Raw genomic sequence first — 13,540 nt, forward strand, 5'->3', positions numbered from 1 at the left:
TGGGTACTGTTGGGGGGGAGGGGGGACCTACCTGGGAGAAGCAACAGTGGTCATGCCTCTTGCCTTGAATCTGGCCCTGTGGCTCAGAAGGGTAGGGACTGAATAGGATGGCAACAGTAATAGGGATTTCTATAGTCAAGGGACAGATAGGCGGTTCTGTGGACACAAAAAGGAAACACAGATGGCAGTTTGCCTCCCAGGTGCCAGGATCAGCAATGTTGCTGAACACGTCCACAATATCCTGAAAGGGGAGGGTGAGCAGCCAGAAGTCATGGTACAAATTGGTTCCAATAATATGGGTGGAAAAAGGGAGGAGGTTCTGAAAACAGAATACAGGGAATTAGGAAGGAAGCTGAGAAGCAGGACCTCAAGGGTAGTCATCTCGGGATTGCTGCCTATGTCACATGACAGTGCGGACAGGAATAGAATGAGATGGCAGATAAATGTGTCGCTGAAGAATTGGAGCAGGGTTTCAGATTTCTGGTTCATTGGGACCTCTTCAGGGGCAGGTGTGATCTGTACAAAAGGAATAGGTTGCACTTGAATCTGAGGGGGACCAATATTTTGGCGGGCAGGTTTAGTAGAGCTGTTGGGAGTGGTTTAAATATGGCAGAGGGATAGGAACCAGAATGATAGAACTGAGGATGGACCAGCAGATTTACAAGTAGATGATGCGTGTAAGATGACTGTAAGGAAGGACAAACTAATGATTGAGTACAAATGCAGACAGAGTAAAGCATTAAATTGTACCGCAGAGGTAAAATTCAAAAGGACGAAGAATGCAGGACTGAAGGTTCTGTAGTTAAATGTGCGTAGAATTCGGAATAAGGTGGACAAACTAATGGCGCAATTAGAGATTGGTCTGTATGATGTTGTGGGCATCGCTGAGTCTTGGCTGAAAGAAGGCCAGAGTTGGGATGCTGAGTTTGCAAAGGGAGCTGGAAAAGGCATGTAGTAAGGGTAATGACACAATTGTAATAGGGACTTCAAAATGCAAGGGGATTGGGAAAATCAGGTTAGTGTCAGATCACGAGGGAATTTGTTGATTGCCTACAAGATGGCTTTTTAGAGCAGCTTGTGCTTGAGCCTACTTAGAGAAAGGCCATTTTAGATTGGGTGTTGTGTAATAACCCAGATCTTATTAGGGAGCTTAATGTAAAGGAACCCTGAGGAGACAGTGATCATAATATGATTGAATTTGCACTGCAATTTGAGAGGGAGAAGCATCAGTCACATGTATCGGCATCACAATGGAATAAAGAGAATTAGAGGCATGAGAGAGGAGCTTGTCCAGGTGGATTGAGGGGGACACTAGCAGGGGTAACGGCAGAGCAGATATGGTTGAAGTTTCTGGGTATAGTTCAGAAGGCACAGGATACATATGTCCCACAGATGAAGTAGTTCTCAAATGGCAGGGGGTAAGCAACCATGGCTGACAAAGAAAGTTAAGGACTGCATAAAGCCAAGGAAAAGGCATATAAGATAGCAAAAGGGAGTGGGAAGTTGGATAATTGGGAAGTTTTAAAATCCAACAAAAGGCAACTAAAAAAGCTATAAGAAGAGAAAAGATGAAACATGAGGGTAAACTAGCCAATAATATAAACATAGTTTTTCCTCATCTCGGTCCTAAAAGGCTTCCCCTTTATCCTCAAACTGTGACCCCTCATTCTGGACTTCCCCAACATCGGAAACAATCTTCCTGCATCCAGCCTGTCTAATCCCTTTAGAATTTTATACGTTTCAATCAGATCTGTTAGAGTGGATTCTTTTTGGGTAGATGATTTGTTAACACTTAAATGACTTTGGCCATCAGACTTCTATTTTAACTGTTTGACAAAGGACTGTGGATTGAGTCCACCACAATGGGCTTCCTAAAAGGTGTAAATACCAGATGCTTCTGGAGCCTGATGCTGTAGTTTTGAAGGCAGTATCACCTATACATTATAAATATTAATTGTATGAATTGTCTTCTATGTTAGCACGGGAAATGCCAAATAAATGTATTGTAGACTTGCATTCCTAAAGGCTGTAGATACCAACCCATCATGTTGGCGTCAGGAGGAAAGGATGGTGTGAGATTTTGTATGTAGCTTCAATAGGAAGCATTGTCTATGCATTGTCTGCAACTTTTTAAGTAGCGATTGCCTTTGTGTTTAGCATATAAATATCGAGCCCACATTTTAGCTAGCAGACCTTTCTACAGAAAACGTCTCCGTCCGTAAGATGCCTGCTGTACCTTGCTGTGTCGAATAAAGAATCTGCTTTGTATCTACCAGTGACTGTCTCTCCGGTAATTTCATCCACACTACAACAAGATTCCCCCTCAATCTTCTAAATTCCAGAGAGTGTAAGCCTAGTCGATCCAGTCTTTCATCATATGAAAGTCCTGCCGTCCCAGGAATCAATCTGGTGAACCTTTTTTGTACCCCCTCTATGGGAAGAATGTCTTTCCTCAGATTAGGGGACCAAAACTGCACACAATACTCGAGGTGTGGTCACACCAAGGCCTTGTACAACTGCAGTAGTACCTCCCTGCTCCTGTACTCGAATCCTCTTGCTATGAATACCAGCATACCATTTGCCTTTCTCACTGCCTGCTGTACCTGCATGCCCACTTTCAATGACTGGTGTATAATGACACCCAGGTCTCGTTGCACCTCCCCTTTTCCTAATCGGCCACCATTCAGATAATAATCTGTTTTCCTGTTCTTGCCACCAAAATGGATAACCTCACATTTATCCACATTAAATTGCATCTGCCATGAATTTGTCCACTCACCTAACCTATCCAAGTCACCCTGCATCCTCTTAGCATCCTCCTCACAGCTAACACTGCTGCCCAGCTTCATGTCATCCACAAACTTGGAGATGCTGCATTTAATTCCTTCGTCTAAGTCATTAATATATATTGTAAACAACTGGGGTCCCAGCACTGAGCCTTGCGGTACCCCACTAGTCACTGCCTGCCATTCTGAAAAGGTCCCGTTTATTCCCACTCTTTGCTTCCTGTCTGCCAACCAATTCTCTATCCACATCAATACCATACCCCCAATATCGTGTGCTTTAAGTTTCCACACTAATCTCCTGTGTGGGACCTTGTCAAAAGCCTTTTGAAAATCCAGATATACCACATCCACTGGTTCTCCCCTATCCACTCTACTAGTTACATCCTCAAAAAATTCTATGAGATTCGTCAGACATGATTTTCCATTCACAAATCCATGCTGAGTTTGTCCGATGATTTCACTGCTTTCCAAATGTGCTGTTATCACATCTTTGATAACTGACTCTAGCATTTTCCCCACCACCGATGTCAGGTTTACCGGTCTATAATTCCCCCGTTTCTCTCTCCCTCCCTTTTTAAAAAAGCGGGGTTACATTAGCCACCCTCCAATCCTCAGGACCTAATCCAGAATCTAAAGAGTTTTGAAAAATTATCACTGATGCATCCACTATTTCTTGGGCTACTTAAGCACTCTGGGATGCAGACCATCTGGGCCTGGGGATTTATCTGCCTTCAATCCCTTCAATTTACCTAACATCACTTCCCTACTAACATGTATTTCCCTCAGTTCCTCTATCTCACTAGATCCTCGATCCCCTACCATTTCTGGAAGATTATTTATGTCCTCCTTAGTGAAGACAGAACCAAAGTAGTTATTCAATTGGTCTGCCATGTCCTTGTTCCCCATGATCAATTCACCTGTTTCTCACTGTAAGGGACCTACATTTGTCTTAACCAACCTTTTTCTTTTCACGTATCTATAAAAGCTTTTACAGTCAGTTTCTATGTTCCCTGCCAGCTTTCTCTCATAATCTTTTTTCCCTTTCCTAATTAAGCCCTTTGCCCTCCTCTTCTGGACTCTGAATTTCTCCCAGTCCTCAGCTGTGCCGCTTTTGCTGGCTGATTTGTATGTTTCTTCTTTGGAATTGATACTATCCCTAATTTCCCTTGTCAGCCACGGGTGCACTACCTTCCCTGGTTTATTCTTTTGCCAAACTGGGATGAACAATTGTTGTAATTCATCCATGCGATCTTTAAATGCTTGCCACTGCATATCCACCGTCAACCCTTTAAGTATCATTTTCCAGTCTATCTTAGCTAATTCACATCTCATACCTTCAAAGTTACCCTTCTTTAAGTTCAGAACCTTTGTTTCTGAATTAACTATATCACTCTCCATCTTAATGAAGAATTCCACCATATTATGGTCACTCTTATCCAACGGGCCTCGCACAACAAGATTGCTGACTAACCCTTCCTCATTGCTCAATACCCAGTCCAGAATGGCCTGCTCCCTAGTTGGTTCCTCGACACGTTGCTTCAGAAAACTATCCCGCATACATTCCAAGAAATCCTCTTCCTCAGCACCCTTACCAATTTGGTTCACCCAATCTATATGTAGATTGAAGTCACCCATTATAACTGCTGTTCCTTATTAGCATTTCTAATTTCCTGTTTAATGCCATCCCCAACCTCACTACTACTGTTAGGTAGCCTGTACACAACTCCCACCAGCGTTTTCTGCCCCTTAGTGTTATGCAGTTCTACCCATATTGATTCCACAGCCTCCCGGCTAATGTCCTTCCTTTCTATTGCGTTAATCTCCTCTCTAACCAGCAATGCCACTCCACCTCCTTTTCTTTCACGTCTATCCCTCCTGAATATTGAATATCCCTGAATGTTGAGCTCCCATCCCTGGAGCCATGTCTCTGTGATCCCAACTATATCATATTCATTAATAACTATCTGCACATTCAATTCATCCACCTTGTTACGAATGCTCCTTGGATTGACACACAAAGCCTTCAGGCTTGCTTTTACAACACTCTTAGCCCTTATATAATCATCTTGAAAAGTGGCCCTTTTTGATTTTTGCCAGCCTGCCACTTTTCACCTTACTACTTTTTGCTTCTACCCTCATTTTACACTCCTCTGTCTCTCTGCACTTGTTCCCATCCCCCTGCCACATTAACTTAAATCCTCCTGAAGAACAGTAGGATACCAAAAGATTTTTCAGTTATATAAAGAGTAAAAGGCAGATGAGAGTTGACCATGTCATTTACTTGGATTTTCAGAAGGCACTTAATAAGGTGCCACACAAGGCTGCTTAACAAAATAAAATCCTATGGCATAACAGAAAAGATGCTGGCATGGATAGCGGAATGGCTGACGGGCAGGAGGGAGCGAGTGGGAATAAAGTGGACCTTTTCTGGATGGCTGTCAGTGACTAGTGGTGTTCCTCGGGTCAGTACTGGGACCGTTACTCTTCATATTGTTTGTCAGTGATTTGGATAAAAAGCCAAAATGGAATTTCTGGCTTTGTGGCAAAGTTTGCAGATGATACTAAGTTAGGTGGAGGGGTAGGTAATGCTGAGGAAGCAATTTGATTGCAGCAGGACTTAGACAAATTGGAAGAATGGGCAAAAAAAAAGTGGCAGATGGAATACAGTGTTGGGAAATATATGACAATGCACCTTGGTAAAGAAAACAATAGTGCGGACTATTATCTAAATGGGGAGAAGGTTCAAACACCAGAAGTGCAGAGGGATGTAGGAGTCCTCATGCAAGGCTCCCAGAGGGTTAATTTACAGGTTGAGTCTGTGGTGAAGAAGGCAAATGCAATGTTGCCATTTTTTCAACGAGAATAGAATGTAAAAGCAAGGAGGTAATGCTTAGCAGCACACATAAAAGTTGCTGGTGAACGCAGCAGGCCAGGCAGCATCTCTAGGAAGTGGTACAGTCGACGTTTCGGGCCGAGACCCTTCGTCAGGACTAACTGAAAGAAGAGCTGGTAAGAGATTTGAAAGTGGGAGGGGGAGATCCGAAATGACAGGGGAAGACAGGAAGGGGAGGGATGGAGCCAAGAGCTGGACAGTCAATTGGCAAAAGGGATATGAGAGGATCATGGGACAGGAGGCCTAGGTAGAAAGAAAAGGGGGAGAGGGGAAGCCCAGAGGATGGACAAGGGGTATAGTGAGAGGGACAGAGGGAGAAAAAGTAGAGAGAGTAAAAGAAAGTGTGTATATAAATAAATAAATAAATAACGGATGGGGTACGAGGGGGAGGTGGGGCATTAGCAGAAGTTTGAGAAGTCAATGTTCATGCCAACAGGTTGGAGGCTACCCAGACGGAATATAAGCTGTTGTTCCTCCAACCTGAGTGTGGCTTCATCTTTACAGTAGAGGAGGCCGTGGATAGACATATCAGAATGGGAATGGGACGTGGAATTAAAATGTGTGGCCACTGGGAGCTCCTGCTTTCTCGGCGGACACAGCGTAAGTGTTCAGCGAAACGATCTCCCAGTCTGCGCTGGGTCTCGCCAATATATAGAAGGCCGCATCAGGAGCACAGGACGCAGTATATCAACCCAGCCGACTCACAGGTGAAGTGTTGCGTCACCTGGAAGGACTGTCTGGGGCCCTGAATGGTGGTAAGGGAGGAAGTGTAAGGGCATGTGTAGCACTTGTTCCGCTTACAAGGATAAGTGACAGGAGGGATGGGGGGGACGGGGGGGGGGAAGAATGGACAAGGGAGTCGCGTAGGGAGTGATCCCTGCGGAAAGCAGAGGTGGGGGGAGGGAAAGATGTGCTTAGTGGTGGGATCCTGTTGGAGGTGGCGGAAGTTAAGGAGAATTATAAGTTGGACCCGGAGGCTGGTGGGGTGGTAGGTGAGGCCTTCCCCCGTACCCCATCCGTTATTTATTTATTTATCTCTTTTTCTCTCTTTCTCCCTCGGTCCCTCTCACTATACCCCTTGCCCATCCTCTGGGCTTCCCCCCTCCCCCTTTTCTTTCTCCCTTGGCCTCCTGTCCCATGATCCTCTCACATCCCTTTTGCCAATCAACTGTCCAGCTCTTGGCTCCATCCCTCCCCCTCCTGTCTTCTCCTGTTATTTCGGATCTCCCCTCCCCCTCCCACTTTCAAATCTCTTACTAGCTCTTCTTTCAGTTAGTCCTGACGAAGGGTCTCAGCCCGAAACGTCAACTGTACCTCTTCCTAGAGATGCTGCCTGGCCTGATGCGTTCACCAGCAACTTTTATGTGTGTTGCTTGAAATTCCAGCATCTACAGATTGCTTCGTGTTTGAGATTTATAAGATACTAGTCAGGCCGCATTTGGAGTATTGTCAACAGTTTTGGCCTCATATCTCAGGAAGGATGTGTTGTCTTTGGGCCTGTACTCACAGGAATGTGGAAGAATGCATGGGGATCTCATTGAAACCTACTGAATTTTGAAAGGACTAGGTACGGTGGATGTGGAGAGGATGTTTCCTATGGTGGGGGTATCCAGAACTAGAGGGCACAGTGTCAAAACTGAGGGGCGACATTTTAGAATGGAACTAAGGAGGAATTTTTTTTAAGCAAGAGGGTAGTAAATTTGTGCAATGGTCTGCCACAGACCGTGGTGGAGGCCAAGTCCATGGGTATATTTAAAGTGAATGTTGGTCGTTTCCTGATCAGTCAGGATATCAATGGATTTGGCAAGAAGGCAGGTGTATGAGGTTGAGTGGGATCTGGGATCAGCCATGATGGAATGGTGGAGCAGACTTGATGGGCTGAATGGCCTAATTCTGCACTATGTCTTATGGTCAAGAAGTTCAGTTGTTGGTCAGCTCAAACATCAGAATAGGGAAGCAATGTGATCTAAGTGACTTTGACCTGGAATGATTGTTGGTGCCAGAAATCGTGGTTTGAGTAGCTCAGAAATTGCTGATTGCCTCTAACTTCTCTGATTGTTGATGAGAGAGTTCAGAGGAAAATGACTTGATTAGATAAAGCTGACAACCGACTCAAATAAACTCAAATTACAATGCCTCCCATCCACTACATAATGGACTGGTTGGGCACAGGAGTACATTCAGCCAGAGACTCATTCCACCAAGATGCAACACTGAGCGTCATAGGAAGCCATTCCTGCCTGTGGCCATCAAACTTTACAACCCCTCCCTTGGAGGGTCAGACACCCTGAGCCAATAGGCTGGTCCTGGACTTATTTCCTGGCATAATTTACATATTACCATTTAATTATTTATGGTGCAACTGTAACGAAAACCAATTTCCCTCGGGATCAATAAAGTATGACTATGACCATGACTATATATTGTTAGGAGCTACCTAATAAAGTGGCCACCTTATCTATATACTGTTACATGCTCAAGGAGATCTGTTTTTTTTGTGAGAATGCTGTAATGGTTTTTTGGAGGTCACTTGATGTGATTTTCCCACCGATGTGAGATCACGTGATGACATGTGCCCCCCCCCGCCCCCGTGACTATATAAGGGTCGACTCAGGTGACGCAGTAGGTTTTTGAGTTTGTAGATTTCTAGGTAGAACATGTTGTGCCTCCATTTCTGTTGCGTGTTTGTTTTTGTAACGCAGTTTCATTTTTAAAACAGAAGGTGCGTTCTCTTACAAGATATTGCATTTGGACTGGGAATTTGTGGCTGGAAGTGCCAATTTACTCAATTCCGACAGTTTTGAAGGGAGAGAGAAGAATTCATCGAAGTAAAGGATCGAGAGAAGTCGGCATCGTTTGGCAGTTTAATAAAGGATCAACCTTATTGCGTCTTCGTTGAAGAGAACTTGCATTGAGATAACTCTTGCAATAGCGCAATGAGTTCATGCAAAAAGGCTCTCTCTCTAAAGGAATTTAAGGTCAGTTGATTTAAACTGTTTATGTTCGGCACCAGGAATCCTGTGGACGGAACCAGCAGTAAAGGTGCGTCGGTGAAGAAATCTTTCTCCAGAGAAGTCTCTCCCAATTGAATGTGTAAAATTGTTGGACTTTCGAAGTTATCGCTTTAAGAACTATATCTGACTGTATCGCTTTAAGAACTGTTTTCGCATTTAACGCTTTAAGAACCAGAGCTGAGTGGAGTTGATGAACGGCTGCGTACCTGTTTAACCTCCGGTTAAAGTTTTCCTTTTTCCCCTTATCGTTTATATGTGTTTAATAAATGTTTGGTTGTTTTCATAAAACCTGTCTCGATTAATATTCATTGTTGCCGGTTACGTAACAATACAGAAAGATGCCGGGTAAAGACTAGCAGTATCATTGAAAAGAACAAAGGGGGTGTATATGGTAGAATTGATCCAGCATTTCCCCGTTGTTTGTTTTTCTCTCTTTTGCCATTGTTCATCTCTCTTTACACCTCCTCTGAGAGATCAGCTGATCACCAGGTAATCACTTAGATGGAATCGACAAGGACAGTGTTTACCCTCTCCTATCAGATTCCTTCTTGTTCAGCCCTTTACCCTTTTCACCTTCATCTCACTTCATCTCCCCTCCCCCACCCACCTATCTTCCCCCTCACCTTGTAGTGCTTCAGCTCCCCGCACCTTCTTAATCTGGCTCCTTCCCCCGTCTTTGCCAATATCTCCTGGATTCTCTTAATCCTTTTTCAACATTGACGTCAGAATCAGAATCAGGTTTATTGTTACCGGCATGTGATGTGAAATTTGTTAACTTAGCAAAAGCAGTTCAATGCAATACATAATCTAACAGAGAGAAAAAATAATAATAATAAAATAAAACAATAATAAATAAACAAGTAAATCAAATATATTGAACAGATTTTTTAAAATGTTCAAAAACAGAAATACTGTATATTTAAATAAAAAGTGAGGTAGTGTCCAAGTGTTCCCTTGGACCTTGAAGGAGACTAGTGTTGAGATTGCAGGGGCCCTGGCAGAAATATTTAAAATATCGCTGTCTACAGGTGAGGTGCCGGAGGATTGGAGAGCGGTTCATGTTGTTCCATTGTTTAAAAAAGGATCGAAAAGTAATCCGGGACATTATAGGCCAGTAAGTTTAACGTCGGTGGTAGGTAAGTTATTGGAGGGAGTACTAAGAGACAGAATCTACAAGCATTTGGTTAGACAGGGACTTATTAGGGAGAGTCAACATGGCTTTGTGCGTGGTAGGTCATGTTTGACCAATCTATTGGAGTTTTTCGAGGAGGTTACCAGGAAAGTGGATGAAGGGAAGGCAGTGGATATTGTCTACATGGATTTCAGTAAGTCCTTTGACAAGGTCCCACATGGGAGGTTAGTTAGGAAAATTCAGTTGCTAGGTATACATGGAGAGGTGGTAAATTGGATTAGACATTGGCTCAATGGAAGAAGCCAAAGAGTGGTAGTAGAGAACTGCTTCTCAGAGTGGAGGCCTGTGACTAGTGGTGTGCCACAGGGATCAGTGCTGGGTCCATTGTTATTTGTCATCTATATCAATGATCTGGATGATAATGTGGTAAATTGGATCAGCAAATTTGCTGATGATACAAAGATTGGAGGTGTAGTAGACAGTGAGGAAGGTTTTCAGAGCCTGCAGAGGGACTTGGACCAGCTGGAAAAATGGGCTGAAAAATGGCAGATGGAGTTTAATACAGACAAGTGTGAGGTATTGCACGTTGGAAGGACAAACCAGGGTAGAACATACAGGGTAAATGGTAAGGCACTGAGGAGTGCAGTGGAACAGAGGGATCTGGGAATACAGATACAAAATTTCCTAAAAGTAGCATCACAGGTAGGTAGGGTTGTAAAGAGAGCTTTTGGTACATTGGCCTTTATTAATCAAGGTATTGAGTATAAGAGCTGGAATGTTATGATGAGGTTGTGTAAGGCATTGGTGAGGCCGAATCTGGAGTATTGTGTTCAGTTTTGGTCACCAAATTACAGGAAGGATATAAATAAGGTTGAAAGAGTGCAGAGAAGGTTTACAAGGATGTTGCCGGGACTTGAGAAACTCAGTTACAGAGAAAGGTTGAATAGGTTAGGACTTTATTCCCTGGAGCGTAGAAGAATGAGGGGAGATTTGATAGAGGTATATAAAATTATGATGGGTATAGGTAGAGTGAATGCAAGCAGGCTTTTTCCACTGAGGCAAGGGGAGAAAAAAACCAGAGGACATGGGTTAAGGGTGAGGGGGGAAAAGTTTAAAGGGAACATTAGAGGGGGCTTCTTCACACAGAGTGGTGGGAGTATGGAATGAGCTGCCATAAGAGGTGGTAAATGCAGGTTCTTTTTTAACATTTAAGAATAAATTGGGCAGATACATGAATGGGAGGTGTATGGAGGGATATGGTCCGTGTGCAGGTCAGTGGGACTAGGCAGAAAATGGTTCGGCACAGCCAAGAAGGACCAAAAGGCCTGTTTCTGTGCTGTAGTTTCTATGGTTCTATGGTTAAATGTCCACTTCAAAATCAGATGGCAGAAGGGAAGAAGCTGTTCCTGAATTACTGAGTGTGTGCCTTCAGGCTTCTGTACCTCCTACCTGATGGTAACAGTGAGAAAAGGGCATGTCCTGGGTGCTGGAGATCCTTTATAATGGACGTGATGTCCTGGGTAATTGGTAGGCTAGTGCCCAAGATGGAGCTGACTAGATTTACAACCTTCTGCACCTTCTTTTGGTCCTGTGCAGTAGCCCCTCCATACCAGACAGCCTGTCAGAATGCTCTCCACGGTACAACTACAGAAGTTTTTGAGTGTATTTGTTGACATGCCAAACCTCTTCAAACTCCTAATAAAGTATAGCTGCTGTCTTGCCTTCTTTATAACAACATCGATATGTTGGGACCATGTTAGATCCTCACAGATCTTGACACTCAGGAACTTGAAGCTGCTCACTCTCTCCACTTCTGATCCCTCTATGAGGATTGGTATGTGTTCCTTAATCTTACCCTTCCTGAAGTCCACCAGGTTGTTGCTGCGGCACCACTCCACTAGTTGGCATATCTCACTCCTGTACGCCCTCTTGTATCCACCTAAGATTCTACCAACAACGGTTGTATGGTCAGCAAATTTATAGATGGTATTTATGCTATGCCTAGCCACACAGTGGCTTTGTCATCTCCATCATCCTTCCCTGCCTTCTCCGTGATTGCTTGTTTTCTCACTTTTCCAGAAGTTATCAATCTGTATGGGTACCACAGTCGCATCGCAGTTAGCGCAACGTTATTACATCTTAGTGTGTCAGAATTCAGAGTTCAATCCCAGCTTCTCCATGGAATGCATAGGTTTCTACCAGGTGCTGTGGTTTCCTCCGACATTTCAAAGACATACTGGTTAGTAGGCCATTGGTCTTTGTAAATTAAATCCTGTGATTAAGCCAGGGTTAAATTGGTGGTTTGCCGGCAGCGTAGTTCAAAGGACTTGAAGGACCTATTTTGTGCTGAATCTCTAAATAAATAGAAACAAATAACATAAACTCCCTCATCATAGATGCGGCCTGACCTTCAGAATAATTACATTTCTTTCATTCCAGATTCCCAGCAACTTCAATGCTTTGCATCTTACAATTCCAATGTTCTTAAAATTCTCTCCTGTCTTCATTTATCCCTGGCCAGATGATTCAGAAGCCTTCATCCACCTCTCTCAGCTAGTACCACAAACATTAATGTGTCTGTCAGTCTCTCTTGGTCTTCATTCTTGTCACAGACACTCCACCCTTCTCTTTCTCTGAAGTTAAAAACATTGGAGGTTATGTGGAAAATTAGAGCTCATTGCGTAGGTGGTGATGTGTTGGTGTCAATAAACCACAGGAAACAGAGAGTAGCATAAATGAGTCTTTTCTGGTTGATATGATGTAGAAGGCGATACACTACAAAGATCAGTTCTGGAACCTCAACTTTTTAGTTTCTGCACATGGTTTGTATTGAAGGTGCAAAAAGGCATATTTCCAAAACTTCGTGATGACCTAAAAATAGGTAGTAGGAAAGTAAGTTGTGAAAAGGACATCGAGATTGTCAAGGGAGGTGGATGGATTATCCACATCTGCTTCTGGATAAGGGAATGAAAGTGTTAATATATGAGAAGCGTTTGATGGCTCTGGCCTGTACTTGTAAGAGTTTAGAAGAATGACAGGAGATCTCATAGAAACCTGTTGAATACTAAAGGCACTAGATAGAGTGAGTGTGGAGATGTTTCCTGTAGTGGGGGAGTCTAGGACCAGAAGGCATAGCTTCAGAATATAAGGATGCCCCTTTAGAACCAGAACAGAGATAAGGATGAATTTTAGCCGAAGGGTGAGGAATCTGTTGAATGAATTGCCAAGGACAACTATGGAGGCCAAGTTGTTGGGTATATTTAAAACAGAAATTGCTAGGTTCTTGATTAGTCAGGGTGTCAATGGTTATGGGGAGAAAGCAGAAGAATGGGGCTGAGAGGGATAATAAATCAGCCATTCACACTTGATAGGCCGAATGGCCTAATTTTGCTCTCTGTCTTATGGTCTAGATTAATTGAGTGAGCAAAGATCAAACAAATAGTTAATATGGGACAATGAAAAACTCTCCATTTTGGCTTAAAAATGAAAAAGCATATTAAAAACTTAACTACAGGATCAACTGTAGCAACATACACAATGCTGAAGGATTCAGCAAGTTAGACAGCACACATGCAGGGAAATAGACTTTTCAGGCCAAGACCCTTCATCAGCACAATTATATAAACCAAATAGGGAAAGATTGGAGAGTTATGAGATGCATAGGGATCTGGGTGTCCTAGTGACAATTTATAAAAAGCAAGAATGCAGGTATTGC

Source organism: Mobula birostris, chromosome 8, assembly GCF_030028105.1.
Source record: "Mobula birostris isolate sMobBir1 chromosome 8, sMobBir1.hap1, whole genome shotgun sequence".
NCBI lineage: Eukaryota > Metazoa > Chordata > Chondrichthyes > Myliobatiformes > Myliobatidae > Mobula > Mobula birostris.